The 17976-nt window shown below is 52.1% G+C and overlaps 1 long non-coding RNA gene across 1 annotated transcript; it reads right to left on the bottom strand.

The window, feature by feature from the left end:
• Positions 1 to 1146: 1146 nt before the first annotated feature.
• On the bottom strand, positions 1147 to 17941 carry LOC140614629 (uncharacterized). The gene is made up of 4 exons (XR_012015418.1): positions 16413 to 17941; positions 13180 to 14997; positions 11936 to 13094; positions 1147 to 4541 (listed from the first exon to the last, which is right to left on the bottom strand). It is a non-coding gene; the product is annotated as an uncharacterized lncRNA (long non-coding RNA).
• Between the last annotated feature and the right edge of the window lie 35 nt (positions 17942 to 17976).

Here is a 17976-nt window from a genome sequence, read left to right as displayed (position 1 = left end):
GTTTAAGACACTTTCAACCTAACATTCCTGTTTCCCCCGAGGTGCCGGCCTTCTGGCTTGTGGGCTCCACGCAGGATGAGGCCAGACACAGCACTTGGAGGCTGCAGCCCGTAGACGGGCTGACTTGGCCGCTGCCCTGCAATACCTCAGAGTTTCAGGTGATGCTCGGCTAAACAGGACAGTAAACAATGGGCACTGATCGAATCGGACAGGAAACGTGTCTCTTGGGGCTCCAGCCGACCGCCAAGCGCCGCTGGGGCAGGTCAGCAGGGCTCCTAGACCACAGCGTGTGTGAGAGCTGTGGGAGGGGCGCCCTCCGGGGGGGCAGTTGGGGTGCCGACAGGAGGCTGCCCGGGCCCAGACCCCCCTGAATGGAGCCCAGCCCGTCTGCAGTTCCTAGGGCAGGACAGACACCGGGTTGCAGCCCGAATACTTCACCTCCCCCGGCCAAGGGCTCACGGGCGGAGGCCTAGGCCTCGGCCTGTGTAGGAAGCATCTCCTGTGTTCTAATTAGTGACTAAACAAGCTCCAAGGATGAATGGGATCGGGGAGTTTAAAAAAGAGTGGCTAAGAGACCATATTTCACTTGCAGTCACCCTGAGGCCAGAGAACCTATTAGGGGAAATAATGGAACCAAGGTAATCCAAAATGGTAAGTCTCGGAGCGACACTGCGGTACTGTCCTTGTGAAAACTGTGGTGACCTCGAAAGAGAAAGTGAAAACTGTGAAAAGTGATAAAAGGCTCAGCTGAGACCCTCATGGCGTCACGCCTGGATCCCAGCAGTAGGCTCCCGGGCTACTGTCCTTGCACCTAGTCGCCCTTCCCCCAGGCCATCTGGTGTCACACCATGGGCCATTCATCTCTCCAGAACGTTCTTTCCATCGTGTCATCACACCCCCTGCTCAGAAAAAGTTCAGTGCCCCTGCTGTCATCCCCAGGAAGTCAGCTTCACGTCTCTAACTGTCCTCACTGATAAGCGTAGAACTCAGCTCGGTCAGGGTATTCACTTGCTCTCGGACCAATAAGCCACGAGGAAGCCCAGCAAGAACAGAACGGATGTGTGCTGCAGGGTCCGGAAGACTTGCTTAAAAAAAAAGAAAAATAAAACAGATTTTATCTATTTATTCATGAGAGACACAGAGAGAGAGGCAGAGACACAGGCAGAGGGAGAAGCAGGCTCCATGCAGGGAGCCCAATGGGGAACTCAAACTCCAGGACCCTAGGATCACGCCCTAAAGGCAGACGCTCAACCACTGAGCCCCCAGGCGCACCCCACAGACTTGCTTGTGATGCTAGTACTGTACTTGCCCAGCGGCAGACCCCAGGCACATTATCTGATTTTCTCAGCCCCGTCTGTAAAACAAGGATAATCCCAAACCTCGCGGCAGCTCGCATGACAAAATGGCAAAACGTGTCCAAAGGACACAGCCCGGAACCCGTTGCAAACTCATGGATAATACTTTTTTGCTTGTTAATGATTTCTCGTTTCCCAAATTATCTGTGATACTACCTTAATATTTAAAAAAAAAATATATATATATATATATATAATATAAAAAAGAACTGTAACACATCACCTTATCAAAGCTGGGGAACCCCATACTGTGCCTTAGGAAAACGAGTCCGATGTCGATGAGGGAGGGGAGAACCTGGAGGAACTCGGAGGGGGGCGTGCAGAGCTGTGTTCACTGCTTAGTCCGCTTCGGTTGGAGTTCACATGCTCTTCCTAAGCGTTTTCTCCGTTTTCCTTGACATCCTGGGTTGATTTCAAATGAAAACAGTACTAGCAGCTCCACAGAAGAGCGCAGATAGAAGACGCAAGCCTCAACAAAAGCCCGTCCCACAGAAAGTTCCAGCATTGACATGTCCCTGTGTTGCATCCATGGTCCTTGCTCATTCAGGTCACGTTTCCCTCAACGTGTTCTACAAGGAAGAAAGGCTGACACCGCCTAGTTCACTTTGCACCTTCTCGGTTGTTATTCAGAAGACATGTTCTACGTGGCCGTAGCCTTGAGCCACTTGGTGAAGACACCAGGTGAGCGGCCTACGAGGCTGAGTGGGGAGCGGGCACATGCCCAGTGTGCTACACTGTGTCCCTACGTCCCTCCTCCCCTAGGAGCTGAACTCCTCCCCGGCTGTTCAGTTTCTCCACGGAACTCAGATACATTTCTCTTTTTTTGTTTTTTTGTTTTGTTTTGTTTTTTTCTTTTATTTTTAATTTTTTTTCAGATATATTTCTATCTTCAAAGAGGTAATTAAAAAGGGAAATGAAGTTGAAAAGGAGATTAGACGGTGGTCATTGTCTTGCTACCAGAATTTGAATGTTCACTAAATTTCAGGGCAAAGAAGACATGGAAAGAAGTCTTCAGGGCATAATAAACACGGAAGTGATGACCTCCAAGGAGCAGAAAGAGACAGCAGATTGAGGACCAGAACACGAGACTCTATTAAGGAAACCGAAGACGGGGTGTTATTCTGTATGTTGGCAAATTGAACACCAATAAAAAATAAATTTATTATTAAAAAACATTAATTAAAAAAAAAAAAAAGGAAACCGAAGACGGCTTATAAGTGGAAACGGTAGATTTGTTCTGTCGGAAAACACTACTGAATTTTGGAAGCAATAGAACAAAAAAATAAAATGAAATAAGTCTTCATTAATACACTTTTTCAGAAGCAGAGCTCTATAATCCAGAAGGAACTCTACTCTTTTTTTTTTTTAATTGATTTTTTTTTATTGAAGTATCATTAACACACAATGTGGTATTGGCTTCAGGTGCACAACATATTGATTTGACGAGTCTATGCATTACTCACCGCTCAGCACGACGAGCGTAGTCACCGGCTGTCACCCTACCACCTCGTTACAACATTATTGACTATATTGCCTGTGCTGTGCTCTTTTATCTGCAGGACTTACTTATTTTATAATGGGAAGTTTGTACCCGTTCATACCCTTTATTTCACCCATCCCCTCTCCCGCCTGCCTTCGGGCAACCACCGGTTTGTTCTCTGTATTTGTCTGGTTTTTCATTTGTTCCTTTGGAAGAACTCTACTCTTAATCACGTATATGATAGAGGAAGATGAATGGTCACCACAAAGGAATCAAGAACACAATAATTCTGAGGCGCCTGAGTGGCTTAGTGGGCTAAGCAGTCAACTCCTGATCTCGGCTCAGGTCATAATCTCCGGGTCCAGGGTGGAGCCCCACAATGAGCTCTGCTTGAGGATTCCCCCCTTTCCCTCTCCTGCTGCCCGTCCCCATTTACACACGCATGCATTCTCCCCCCTCAAATAAATAAATAAATCTTTAAAAATATACGGATACAACAATTCACCAAAGTGAACATTTTAGGAGGGAAGAGAGGAAAGTCTCACCATCAGGAAATCCAATGTCTGCTTATGTAGCTGAGAAGACCCGGCACCCAAATGGCAAGGGGGAAATGGGAACCCAGCGCGTTCACTCTGTCCTCACCCTTCTCTGTACCGCACCCATCGATCCAATCAGGAAAGAAGACTGCGGGTGTTTCCGAGCGCGGGTTCCGCTACGTCATCAACGCAGGGTTGTTTTAAACCAACGCTGTGTGGAGCTATGGCCGTAACAGAGTTTGAGGGTCAAGGCCAGAAATCCTGGTATGACTAAGACTGCGGAGAAACATACGGGGCTTCAGAGCATCCCACAGACAGAGAATCAAACAAAGCGTTGAGGGGGTCCAAAGTTTCCAAAAGAAATCGCTTCTGTAATGGGAATCATTAGTTCCTGAAGCCTCCGAGAAGGGGCTTTTAGTAAGTTTCCAAATAAACTTTATAGGCCCAAATTACCTAGGCCGCTATTGGAGCCTTGGGGAAGATTCCGAATATCCTAACCTCTCGCCGTATTTCTGCCAACCCTTTCTATTTATCTCTTGCTGCTGCTTCTTCAACGTCTCTACTTTCTCATGTTTCCAGGCTCAGCACTCCTGACCCTCCTACGTTATCTCATGCGAGAAGCGCAACCATCCTTCTAAATACTTGTTTTACTTTATGGTGGGTACATTTTGTGTCCTCTCCAATAAATTATTGTGTTTTTTTTTTTTTTTTTTCCAAGTCGCAAAGGCAGGCTCCGCTGTTTTCTTCTGGAAAATTTATAATTTTAGCTTTTACATCTCATGATCCATCTTGAATTAATTTGTGTGTATAGTGAGACGTAGGGGTAGATGTTACTTTTTCCATGCATTTAGCCCAGTTATCCGAGCACCATTTGTTGAAAAGATTTTCCTCTCCCCCGTTAAATTGCCTTGGCATGTTTGTTGAAAATCAGTTGACCATGCATGTGTGGTTTTATTTCTGGATTCTATTTTGTTCTGATGGTGTATTTGTCTGTTTTTAAGCCAGCACCACAGTGCCTTGATCACCGTAAAATTCATAGTAATCAGCTTTTACATTCCACAGAGAGCTTGATGCAGAAACCTAAGACAAGTTCTAGGGCCGACTGTGGCGTTACCTGGCTGTGAAGTTTTGAACAAGTCGTCCAATCTCTCCATGAATTAATGTATTCATCTGTAAAATAAGAGGGCGTAGATCAGAGTCGCAAATTAAAATAATTGGCAGATAATCTCAACCAATTCATCTGGACGTTACAACACAAACAGGCAGGGACGGAGAATGTGCCAAAGTCCGTGTCCAATCTCAAGAGGAAAGTCACTGCACCATTCCAGCCTGCAGGACTGTAAGCTTGCGGATGCCAGATCTTCTGATTTTTCCAGGGAAGCCAGAAACCTGCGTTTTTATGTGAAATCCTCTGACTTTTAAAGCACCCTGCAGGCCGGAGAAAACACAGATGCTGAGCTCTTGAGCTGCCAGTATGAGGCCCATGAACTAGCAAATCTCTCAGAATGTCAATTCTTCTTTTTAGTGAGTTATTGTGAAGAATAAATGAGGGAACATGAACGTGCCTAGCACCGCGCCTGGCACGTAATAAATATTCAGTAAAAATGCGGTCTTTTCTTCCTGATTGAACAGTCCGTAAATTGTATCCCAAGTCCCTGTTCCTACGCCTGCTCTTCTTACAAGCTGAGAGCCATTTCCAACCGTCAGCTCACTCGCCACTTAGCTCCCAGGCTAGCCACGCGACACCTGGTTGCCCCTCTGAACTCTCCTCCACCTTCCGCTGTGCCCACACAGGCTGACTTATATGAACCCCATGAGCAGGCGTTTTATGGTCAGTGGCCAATAGGGACACCGACAGAGATTCGAGGGCAGAGAGGAGTGAGGTAGGGGTGCATACGCCGCCAGCGCCCGGCCTGCTGAGTCACCAGGATGGACTATGGCCTAAAGCCATAGCTCTCTTTGGCCTGCTCTCTTCACAGCAGGCCATTCCTCTTGGACTCTACTATTTTCTCCTGCTGACCTTGCAGGACACGAAGTGGTTCCACGTGGTCCCCTCACTGAAGCGTCATTGAGTGTGAGGCGCTACGTCATCTTGGGCATACACGTTGTCTGCTATGCCAACCTCTCACTCCAAGTAGAATTCCCTCCTCCATCCCTTTTCTCAATGTTGCCACTATCTTGCCAACTAACCAGCCTTACAATGATGTACCTGTTGTAGAAAGGCAGGCTCTCATGGCGCCCCTAGACCTTAGTTATCTCTCAGGACAGAACGGGGGGAAAAAAGGCAAGAAAGAAACGCCACCTACCAAAAAATACTGGGATTGGTTAAGGTCGGGGATGAGTTTGCCACATTTTCTAGGACTGGAGTTTCAGATGGAATAACATTTACTGCTTTTGAAGCTGCAAGTCCGTTTCCTTTATTTAGGCCAAAAGGGCGAAGGCTCAGAGATGCTCGGCGCAACCCTTTTTTCTCCCCTTTGTGAATATCTTCTTTTCATTCACGCCTGGAGACATCAGCACTTTGCCCTGGCACGGGGTGCACTCTGCATCGGTCTCTCCACGCCGGCAGTGGAGGGCCGCCTATCCAGGCTGAACTTAATAAACACAGAAAGCTGTTTGGCCTGCTTTGGATCTAAGCTATATATAGGCTGCTTCTGGTGCCTTACAAAGTTTTCCACGTGGTTCATCCTAGCTTACTGCTATTTTGTGCTGGAATTACAAGCAGAAGTCTGCTAATAATAGTATTACTCTGCTTCCTCTTTCGTCCTTTCTTAGTGGCTTTAGTATCTTACTTAGTGGCCTCGGAAGCAGGAAACCTGGATGGCTGAAGGCAGGATTCGTGGGCTCTTGATTGCATTAGCATAAAATCCCAATCCAACATATGATCAATACAAAATAGTTGGCATCGATTTCTCCTTATGCCAACTCTTCATCCCCAGCGTTCGCTCGATCACATGCCTTCTGTATCTTGCTTCAAAGCGCCATTGGCATCTGCCTCCTATTGTGCATTCGCACCCCCACCCCATCTGTATGGCCTCTGACTCCTCCTGCCACCCCAGTGGTACAGGAACCGCTGCCCTTTCGCTTCCATTGTGTCCACGTCTGCCAGATTCACCTTTCTTGTCGACTGTTTCCATCAGGACTCTTCCTTACACGTTATTTCAGGTATCAACTCTGCGGCCCAGGCTTCCCCAGAATATGCACGGCCCATCTCCGTGGTCCTGAGGATAAGGGTGAGGGAGCGCAGTGTCCTCAGTGTTTTCTCCCAACTATGCCCTTGCTTGATAAGCCGTATCTGCTTCCTTCTACCTTGTAATCAAGCCCTGCTACGTCATATTCTACTTTCTCGATCCTTCCCTTCTTAATTTAATCAACAGTTAACTCTTCCTATGAACTCACGTGAAACATTTAGTCGTTCCCATATAATATAACCACGAAATATACGTTATTTTATGTTGTTTTCTAATCGCTCTAAGTATCCTTGCGTTAAATATATTGCTTAGTGTTAATGGTGGGGGTGTTGATGATATCGTGATTAGGGGACATAGGAAATGTTCTCATCTTGCTTTTTGGTCCAGACATTTGTTCGTCTTCTTCAAGGCTCTAAAAGCTATATTGCGAACAAGGGACAATGACAAATGGGAATTTAGGCACCATCGTGTGACGGTCAGTTTTACGTGTCAGTTTGGTTAGGCTGTAATCCCCACCATGGTCTCGAAGTTGCTATGAAGACATCTTTAGATGTGATTAGAGCCCATAATCAGTTTGCCTTAAATAAATGGGTTTTTTCCTAACTAATCTGGGTAACCCTGATTCAATCAATTAACAGGCCTTGAGAGCAGAGCTGAGATCTCCCAGATTAGAAATTCCAACTGCGGACACCAGCTTCAGCTGTGCCCGAGAGTTCAGCCTGCCCTTCCTTACAGCCTGTTCTATAGATTTTGGACTTGGCCAGTCACCACAGTTGCTTAAGCCAATTTCTTGCAATAAGTCTCAAAATACATCTGCTACTGATTCCTTATTTTCTGGTTTAACCCTGACTGATACAGATTTTGGTACATGTTAGAGGAGTGTTGGTGTAACAAATAACCAAACACATAGAAATGGCTTTGGAATTGGGAAATAAGCCAAAGCTGGAGGAATTTTGAGCAGAATGATAGAAAACATGTATATTGCCTTGAACAGACTGTTAGAAGAAATATGGATGTCGGGCACCTGGGTGGGTTAATCGGGTAAGTGTCCAAGTCTTGGTTTCAGCTCAGATCATGATCTCAGGCTCCTGGGATTGAGCCTTGAGTCAGGTTCCTTGCTCAGCACGGAGTCTGCTTGTCCCTCTCCCTTCCCTCTGCCCTGTGTGCATTCTCTCTCTCAAATGAGTAAACAAATCTTTTTTTTTTTTTTTTTTTTTTTTAATATGGATGTGAGGATTCCAAAGGAAATGAGGACTCTGGTATAAAAAAGAACTTCATCACCTTAGAGAATATTTAAACCTTCATAAAAAGGCTGTTGGTAGAAAAACAGACATTGAAGACACTCCCAGGGAGGGCTCGGAAGGTAACGAGGGGTATGTAAGAACTATAGGAAAAGTCAGAAAGCTGCCATTTTTATATAATGGCAGAAAGCTCACTGGACTTGTCCTACAGTAATGTGGAAAGTAGAGCTCTAAGCAGTGAACTTGGGTCTTTAACTTGAGGGAACTTTCACGCAAATTGTCGAAGGTCTAGAGTGCTTTCTTCTCGATGCTGATAATAAAATATGAGAAGACAGACATAGGTTGAGAGAAGAATTATTAGAAGGAACTGAGACTTGATGATTTGGGAAATTCTGTCTAGATTCAAGAATTGCTAGAATGAGGAGATGCACTGTCAGGAAAGCCGGCTCTGGAAAGAAAGCCAGTGATGTGACTGGGCAGCCTTGCTACCACCTCAGAAGGAGCAAATGACCACAATATTCAATTACACAGAGGGACCTTAAGGGGGATCATGCATATGCCTCATAGGTCTCCTTCGCCATTTAAGCAGAAGTTAGGAATAGAGATGGGTTTGTCCAGGATCTCTCTGTGGAGGAGCCTCCCGTCTACTGGAGGGAATCCCCAGGACAGTCACAGGGCACCCACAAAGATCCTGAGAGCTTCATACCAGCAGAAACCCTTCCATCTTAGACAGAAAGGGAGAGGGAAAAGATAAAATGAAAGAAGGCTGTTGACTTCCAGAATCCTACAGACTAATAAAATCACTCTGCTGCAAACATACGCGACCCTTCATGAAGAAGGAAAGATGACTCAGACTTGCAACTAAAGTCTCAAGTCACAGATCATCCTTAGGCCTTGAAACCCAGTGGACTTTTCCTGCTTCATTTCTAATTTTCTTGGCAACAGTGACTCCTCTTCCTTTCCATTTGCTCCCTTCCTGAACGTGTCTGCAAGTGATATCCTATGTCTGTACCACCATTATATTTCGGGAGCAGAGAATTTGTTCCCCGGTTTTATAGGTCCATTGATGATGAGAAACGTTGCCCAAGGATAGATTGCATGAGTCATGTTGATTTTGATTATGAGATGTGGGACTTTTTAATTAAGAAGTTTAAGATGAGTTTTTTTTTTTCCTTTTTTTACTTTGAGTTAATGATGTAATGAATGAAACTTTCGGGGTTGTTGGGATAGGGTGAGTATATTTTGTATGAGGGATGGACATGAATCTTTGAGGACCAGAGGGCAAACGATAGTGGACAGATTAAATGACCCACCAGAGATGTCCATATGTTAATCCCCAGAGCCTGTGAATATGGTACCTTAATAGCAAAAGAAACTTTAAAATGTGATCCATTTAAGGATCTTGAGATGGAGGAAGTGTCTTGTGCCATCCGGGTTAATCAAATGCAATTATAAATGTCCTTAAAAGAGGGAGGCAGGAGGGCCAGAGACGGAGAAAGGAGATATGATTATAGAAGCAAAGGGTGAGAAGCAAAGGGGAGACTTAAAGATACTGCATTGCTGGCTTTGAAGATGGAGAAAGGTCCATGAACTAAGGCGTGCAGGTGGCCTCTAGTAGCCAGAAAAGAAAACGGTGCCGTTCCGAGGAGTCCGGCCCCACTGACACTTTGATTTCATCCCAGTGAAGCTTACTTTGTACTTCTGAACTCCTGTAAGGAGGTAAATTCATATTGTTTGAAACTACCAAGTTTGGAGTAACTTGTTATATGAAACATATACGCATCTTATTTATAACTGGGCTTGGTTCCTAATACCCCGCGTAAACCCATCTAGTAACCTGGGCCTCAGCTTGAAACCTAAACCCAAGAGGAAGGCTTCCCAAGAGGAAGCTCTTCTAAAGCCAAACTTACCGTTAGCTCCTCAAGACTGAATGGATGAGAGTTTCCTACAGGAGGGAGGGAGGGAGGGAGGGAGGGAGGATAGACCAAGCCTGTAGTCATGTAGACTTAACTTTAACATCTGCTGCATGGAAACAAGGAGAATAAGAGGGTCACACAAGTTCATGGGTTTCTAGCCTATTCTGAGGCAGTGACCACACCCACTATTAAATGGACCCAATCAGAATCCCAAATTCTGACCTAGTCAGATTAGCATTTAAAATAACAGTTAAAAGCCTTGGGCTTAGCGTCAGACGGAATGGGCCGGAATCCCAACTCCGCACTGTGACGTGAAGCAAGGTGCTGTCACTTCATCGTGTTCTCGTCAGCAACATCCCTACAGCAACTGGACCTTCCCTACAGGATAATTCTGAGGAAAGATCTGCAATGAGCTTGGAACAGTGTTTACCATTGCTACGGAGGAAAGAAGAAGAAAGAAAGAAGTGTGCACACGCGCACACGCACACGCGCACACGCATGGGGTAACGTCACAGTAACCCGAAGTAATGTGCGACATGCTGCCGAGGTCGGAGGAAGTCCCAGATGTAGACGTGATCACTGAGATGCCTGCGAGCGCCAGACATGCTGCCGTTCCCTTTAATGGACAAAAAGACCGGATCTGGGGAGGATGCGGAGACCACCCCACGTAACCTTACAAAGTCAACCACAAGGTCTAAGGAGTGAGCCACGGAGCCCACCACGGCCTCAGGGTCCCTCCTCTAGTTTCTAGAAGTCACAGGACTTACTCTCATGAATATGTCTGAAATACCATTTCAAATCTTTATTCCCTCGAGATATGAATTTATTTCTGTAAAATAATTTCTTCCCCGGGGTCCCTCTCCAGAGAACATGAATAAATCGCATATTGGGTTCTTCCATTGTTGATGCCCGTGAACTGAAATCAGTAGGAACCAAGAGATTGGCTACCTTCTGATCAAGACCAGCCTCAGCGGGAAGCAGACTGGCGTCCTCTTAATACCGAGTTAAGAGGATATGAGAACACCCGACCTGTGCCCGCTTTCATCTCACCACCTTCTAAAGGGCCTCTGTACTTAACGACCGCAGCTATGCGTTCCTACGTTCCTATGTTTTTATTCATAAATTCGTTTGCCCATTCATTCATTGTAAACACTGAGGACCGACTAACTCAAATACACAGAAACACACACCTAAAAAGGAACTGTGAATCCTACGCAAGGTTTAAAGAAGTTCAGAGATTCAAAAAAAAAAAAAAAAAAATCACCCCTGCCCTTAAGAAGCCAAGATATTAGAGATATTACTGGGATGAAGATAACGAGTATCTGCTTCATAGGGCGCTGTGATAGTGACTATAACGTCCTTTTACGATTCCTGCACATGATCAACAAACGCTTCCCGTAATTACTAAGATCAGTGTTGATGGAGCTGTAAGGGATTAGAGGATTTGGAGCCCAGGGGTTCTCGAACTTTCATATGTGTCAGAATTAGCCAGACCGCTGGCTAAAACCTAAATCCGGGGCCGCACCTCCAGAGTTTCGGATTGGGCAGATCTGCGGTGAGTCGAGAACTCGCATGTCTACCGTGTTCCCGGCCAGTGTTGACGCTGCTGACCTGGGTCCCCCTGGGAGAGCCCCGCTCCAGTGCAGCCCCTCACGTTCGGGATGAGGCCCCGAGGGTTTCGAGAGCCCCGACGGCCCGCGGCGCACGGGTAAGGCCCTCCTGCGCCGTGACAGCTGCAGACCTTACCACAGATTTCCGCTCGGGCGCCCTAAAGAGGGCGGCATTTCGGTGCTGCGGGTGCTTCGGGCCTTTGAGGCCGACGGGGAGACAGGCGGGGACGCGGCTCGGGACAGCGGCCCCAGGGGCCAGCCACGGCAGGCCGTGGATCAGCCGGAAAGCCACTTGCGTCGTGGCCCGCTGCTGGTAACAGATTCTGCCCCCAACACACTCCTTTTCAAGTCATACCAGCCCCCCCGGCCCCCGAGAAGGATGGAGGCCCCGGACTGTGGGACGGAGAGGCTCAAACCCGTAACTCAGGGTTAGGGCTCAGTCTCCTGAGCGTCTGCCTTCCCTTCAGGCCATCATCTTGGGGTCCCGGGATCGAGCCCCGCTTCGGGCTCTCCACTCGGCGGCAAGTTCCCCCCACCCCTTTGCTCCCTCTCGCTCTCCCTCAAATAAATGAATAAAATCTTAAAAAAATGAAATAAAATACAAACCTCTGAGCTCAAACAGTGAACGTTTATGTCTCCGCGTCTGCGCATCAGGAGTTGAGGCGTGGCTCACCCCCACTTCCTCGGGGCCTCTCACGGGGCTGCAGTAGCAGCATCGGGGGCGGTGGTAAGGCCGAGGCCTCAGCCGAAGACTCGGGGGCGAGGGTCTGTCTCCGCGGCGCCTGCACAGTTTTCGGAGGGACTTAGTCCTCTGGGAGTTTGGGGTGAGGCCCCCTTCCGTTCTTGGCCACGTCGGCTCCGTCGGAGCCAAGGGGACAGGCGGTGGGCGGGCGGCGGGACGGAAGCCAGCGTCCTTGAGGGCGATGAGGAAGGTGACGTCTCATCACCTGTCGCCATATCCTCGGCTTACAAGCCAGTGCCTGGAGTCAGCCGCGTGCGGGCCGAGAGGGCTGCACGGGCTGGGCACGCGCCGAGACCGCCGAGGGCCTGGCCCAAGCTGCCGGCCGCGCTGTTCAGGGAACCAGGTCCTCGTGTCACAGAGGAGGCTCCGAAATGGCAGGTGGCTTCGTAAGACCACGCGGTCCGCCGGCCGCCGCGGCTCGCGTCACCACCACACGGCAATTAACACAACGGAACCAAAACGTGACAGCAGGGGCTTCCGAGCCGACCGGTCCAGAACTCGGATTCAGACAGAATCGGGAAGTCGTGTCTCCAATTGTCATTTTAATCAAAAACCCAAGAGATGACGACGCAATGTAACAGTTCCAGCAACAGTCGCGTGTGGGCGCCCTGTCGGTCACGCCAGGCAAGCGTTTTCTGTCGGAGCCCGTCCATGCGGTCCAGCGGGCACTGCCCGGCCCGTTACCAGACAACGGACGTGTCCCCTCCACCCTGCGAGCCCCTCACGTCCTCCAAAGCGGCAGGTACCCTATGAACATGCACGATGGGCCTCACCAGGTGGCACGGGCTCCTCACGCAGCTGCCCGGAAAGAGCCACAACACACACTCCCCCTTGGCGCACATGCACTTGCCACCACGTACGCCTCAGACCTGCACACACCACGCTCTGCGGACTCCGCAGTGAGGGAGACAGTCATTGCACTAACCGTCCTGAGGGGCCAGGCACACGGACGTGTTCCCCACGTTAGATGACCAACCAGTGCGCACGGAGCTTTGACGGCGGAATCCAGCCGCCCTGACTGACCTGGCCCCCCAGCTGCCCGACTGACCTGGCCCCTGACTGACCTGACCCCCCAGCCGCCCTGACTGACCCAGCTGCCCTGACTGACCTGACCCCCCAGCCGCCCTGACTGACCCGGCTGCCCTGACTGACCTAACCCCCCAGCGCCCTCACTGACCCAGCTGCCCTGACTGACCTGACCCCCCAGCGCCCTCACTGACCCAGCTGCCCTGACTGACCTGACCCCCCAGCCGCCCTGACTGACCCAGCTGCCCTGACTGACCTGACCCCCCAGCCGCCCTGACTGACCCAGCTGCCCTGACTGACCTGACCCCCCAGCCGCCCCAACGGCAACAGTTTTATCTGACCCCGGGGTCTGTCAGACTTCGCAGTTTGGCTCCAGAGTCGACCTGGCTCCCTGGCAAAGGGCACAGGGTCGGGTCACCCTGTCCTTCCCTAAAGGGGGGTGGAGAGCCAGTTACTGACTTTGGGACAGTTCCCCGAGTTTCCAAGAGCAACCCAGGCCAGGGGGCTTCCCGTGACCTAGGATGGGGCTGAGGACAGACACTCTTCATGGCGAATAAGCTTCGTTAGGGAGCGAACCTCCCACGAAGGAGAGGATGGGAAGATCAGTCACTGGCAATCTTCGTACGGGTGGATCCTGAGTAATGACTCGCTCAGACCCGCTTCCCGACGGCGGGCTCAGGGGCTGCCTCGGAACGGGGAGCTCTGAGGAGAGGCCGGGCGAGGGGCCTCAGGAGAATGGGCCCAGCCTCCCTGGGGGCGCCCTTCCCTCCACCGGGCCGCGGCCGCTCTCCCGAGAAAGCCACCGGATCTCACAGCATTCTCCGCAGAGCCATCTAGTGGACACTCGAAGCCTGGGCTCCCGCCGCCCGGGCCGCCAGCCAGCTGCTCCATCTCCCAGGTGCCAGAGCCCCTCTGGTCGCGAACAGGAACATTTGGGTGTCGCCGTTACAACCACCCGTGAGTCTCCTCTGTGCGGGCGCCCCTCAGCCCGCAGCCCTCAGGGCTGCTTGTGGGTCACCGTATTTTTAGATGCTGGACTTGGGAAGCTTGGGCAGGGAGACTAGGAGGGAAGAGGGAGAGATTCTTGGAACGGCAAAGTGCACGCGCGCCCCGCGATGGTAATGGTCAAGGCGCCTTAGGGTGCCGCGGGGGAAGGCAGCTGAACCAAGGCTATAGGAGAGACACCACCGGCTCCGGGACCAATAAAAGTGGCTCAAAAGCCGGTTCCATCACTTCATAGTGACGCTGACGTGGTCTCGGCCGAGGCCGAGCTCCGGAGCCGCAGGCGGAGAGAATCTGGAGACGCCGGTGGAACGCGGTGGTTTTCGGGCCGGGCGGGCAGGAAGCGCTGCTGCCAGCGTCCTGGAGGGTGGCTGAGTGCGGGGGGCAGGGCCGGGGTGTCAAGAGGACTCTCCTGTGCTCGGGAGGACCCCCAGGACCCGGAGGCCTCGGCCTCTCAGCCACGGTTGCTTTCCCTCTGGCAAAGGCCTGCGGCAGGGCAGCCGGGCGCTCCCGGAGGACCTCGGCCTCTGCCTGCGGGCGCCGGTCACCAGGGTCACCAGGGTCACCAGGGTCACCAGGGGCTGCGGGGCGGAGGGCCTTGCGTGTTCTCGACTTTTCCCTCTGGAGGTCAGGTCGTTGGTCCGAGCGCTCTTGTCTCGTGACTCGCTAAGCGGAGGGAGCCCCGAGCCCCGCGACTGCTGCACGGCCACCGCCTGGCTTTCCTGCCGTCGGCTCGGGGGCACCTGGCGCCTGAGGAGGGCCCCCCGGTCCCCACCGGGGCGCGGGGCTCAGCGTCCTGGGCCATGGGGCGGCGGGAAGGGCGCTTCCCTCGGGGCGGTTGCTCCTCCACAGGAAGGTGCGCGGCTGCGGGGCCTGGGGTGTGAGACAGAGGCTGTACCTGCCACAGAAGGTGCTAGTGTCGGCCGGGCGCCCCCTCAGCCCCTCAGCCCCCTCAGGCCCCTCAGCCCCCTCAGCCCCCCTCAGGCCCCTCAGCTCCTCAGTCCCCTCAGCCTCCTCAGCCCCCTCAGCCCTCCTCAGCCCCCTCAGCTCCTCAGCCCCCTCAACCTCCTGCCCCCTCAGCCCCCTCAGCCCCCCTCAGGCCCCCTCAGCTCCTCAGTCCCCTGAGCCCCTCAGCCCTCCTGCCCCCTCAGCCTCCCTCAGGCCTCCTCAGCCCCTTTCATTCCCCTGAACCCCCCTTGGCCCCCCTCAGCCCCCTCAGCCCCCCTCAGCCCCCTCAGCCCTCCTGCCCCCTCAGCCTCCTCAGCCCCTCAGCTCCCCTTCAGCCCCCCTCAGCCCCCCTCAACCCCTTTCAGCCCCCCTCAGCCCCCTCAGTCCCCTCAGCCCCCGTCAGCCCCCTCAGTCCCCTATGCCCCCTCACCCCCCTCAGCCCCCCTCAGTCCCCTTGGCCCCCTCAGCCCCTTCAGCCCCCCTCAGCCCCCTTGGCCCCCTCAGCCCCCCTCAACCCCTTTCAGTCCCCTGAGCCCCCTCAGCCCCCTCAGCCCCGGCACACGCTCCTCCTGGCCAGGCCGCCTGCCCGGCCCGCTCAGCCCTACCACCCGCCGCTTCCCGAGCGCACAGGCCATCGCGGGTCACCGTCTGGACCCCGTGTCCCGCCCGTCGCTGGGGTCCAGGCCCGCTCTCCCGTCGTCACTGCTCCTCCGGCTCCCCGACCTCTGGCGCCCCGAGGGCTCCCATGTGCCCCGGCGGGCTCAGTGGCCGCCCCCCAGCGAGAGGGCCTCTCCGCCCCCTGCCCTGCGGCCAGCGAGGACACCGGGCCAGGCCGAGGCACGGACTCCCCCAGAGCGGCCTGTGTCCCCGACTTCCCTGGGAGCCTGCGGCCTCACTCCAGGGACCTGGCGTCGCCTCGCGGGGCCTTCCCCCGAGCTGCCTCGGTCCCCGCAGAGGCAAGGACGGCGCTGTCCTCAGCAGGGTGACTTCCCTCCCGTGAAGCCGCAGAAGAGGGAATCGAGGTTTCAGGCCCAACAATCTTAGAGTCGGCTCGTCTTTGCGGGGTGCGCGCCCTCGCCGGCCCCCTGGGCCTCTCCTCGCCATGGTCCCCAGATCGCGGGCCTTCTGCCTGGCCAGACAGACCTGCGTCCCACCGGCTCTTTGCTGGACGTGCCCCCCCCACCCCCGACACACGGAGCCCGAGCCGTGGAATAACTCGAGGTCTCCCATGTAAACCTAGGACGGGCTTGACCGCGGTTTTTTGACTCTGTAGACTCGTTTTCCCCAGTAGCCGCACAGCGATGACTTTATAGGGAAAATGTAGTAAAACCGAGAGGGAGACACCACAGAGAAAGCTCCACGTACCTTGAAGACTCCATTTCTTCACATTTATCTTCCTCCCACCAGAACACTGAGAAAGAGCCGTAAGACCTGGAGTTTCCCTTTTCATCGTAAAATCAATGCGAGTTCTGGCTTTAAAAGAAACACAAAGAGTATAGAGAAATCTAGGATGGAAAGGGAGCCTTCGTGCCCCTTCTCACCCCGACGTGCTCCGCGTACGGTTCCGTGTGTAACCACGTCGAGACATCCACACCAATAAGACCCTTGTTTCTTCATAGACTGCGTTTTGGGCGATAGGTGCCAAATACCAACTCTTACGATCTACCTCACTGTCGAGCGGCTGCACATCATGAATTCTGTGCACAGATCACACGCTATTTACCCGGACCCCGATTGAGTTCTTTTTTTTTTTTTTCTTTCAGAAATGGCAGCAAATAACAATGACAAACTATCCTTCAAAAAACATCCTTTAAGATGCATCTTTGTATTTTTGGATGAGCAAAACGGCACGCTGTACACGAGCGGTGGGATTGTGCGGTCAAAGGGGCGAGAGGCAGGAGAGGGGCTTCAGAGCTTTCCAGATGATGTGCCCCCACGTCAAATGGACAAGTAGATCCTTGTCCTTAGTACCTCGAGCCTCATCGTTCTAGGACACTCAGGGAAACAAAGCCAGTACGAGGTTGCATATAATCACGTGGACCTTGCCATTTAAAACCTTTCTTCCACTTAAAAATACCTCTTTGGGTTTTTGCTTTGCTTTTAGCTCTGGACAATCTAGAAGAAGAAGAAGAAGAAGAAGAAGAAGAAGAAGAAGAAGAAGAAGAAGAAGGAGGAGGAGGAGGAGGACGTGGAGGAGGAGGAGGAGGAGGAGGAGGAGAAAAGGTTTAATTTATTTATTTGAGAGGCAGTGGAAGCAGGGGGCAGAAGTGGGACAAGCAGACTCCCTGACCCAGGGCTCGAACTCACGACCCTGAGGCCATGACCTGAGCCAAAATCCAGGGTCAGGTGCTTAACTGACGGGTCCACCAGGTGCGCCTGCCTGGACGTCGCTGATGTCAGGACATCCCTACCTCAGCAGCCACGGGAAAGAAAAAGACGCCATGAACTCAGGAGCAGACAGCACACACTTGTGACCCTTTGCCACCAAGCTCAAGGACAGAGCCACGGCCTCCCTACACGGCGAGGGGTCGACGGGCCTCTGGCTTCTTAACCCGCTTACTCTCTTCCTCATCATCTGCCTCTGGAAACGCATATATTGTCATTTTATGTCCCTTTTGCTTGCTCTGCACCTCCCTTCTTCCCTCCTTTCTCTTTTCTTTCCTTCCTTCTTCCAGTTTCCCTTCCTTCCTGTCTTTTCCTTTTCTCTCTTTCTGTGCGTCGCTATTTTGCCCTTTCCTTCTATCTCTGTGTTTCATTCCTTATTTCTTTCTTTACATCTTTCGCCCTTTTGTCATTCAACAAACTTCTGAGTGTCGTCCACGTCCACGTAAGGGGCGCTATGTCCCCCGCTGGCTGGAAAGGACAACGAGGACGAGAGAGCCGTTGCCTTCCCAAGCGTGCGGCCTGACGCACTCAGGGAGCGTGGCCT

Source organism: Canis lupus, chromosome 23 (genome assembly GCF_048164855.1).
Source record: "Canis lupus baileyi chromosome 23, mCanLup2.hap1, whole genome shotgun sequence".
NCBI classification, from domain to species: Eukaryota; Metazoa; Chordata; class Mammalia; order Carnivora; family Canidae; genus Canis; species Canis lupus.
The sequence above is the reverse complement of the archived record's forward strand: the minus strand, read 5'-3'. Positions and strand labels throughout refer to the sequence as shown.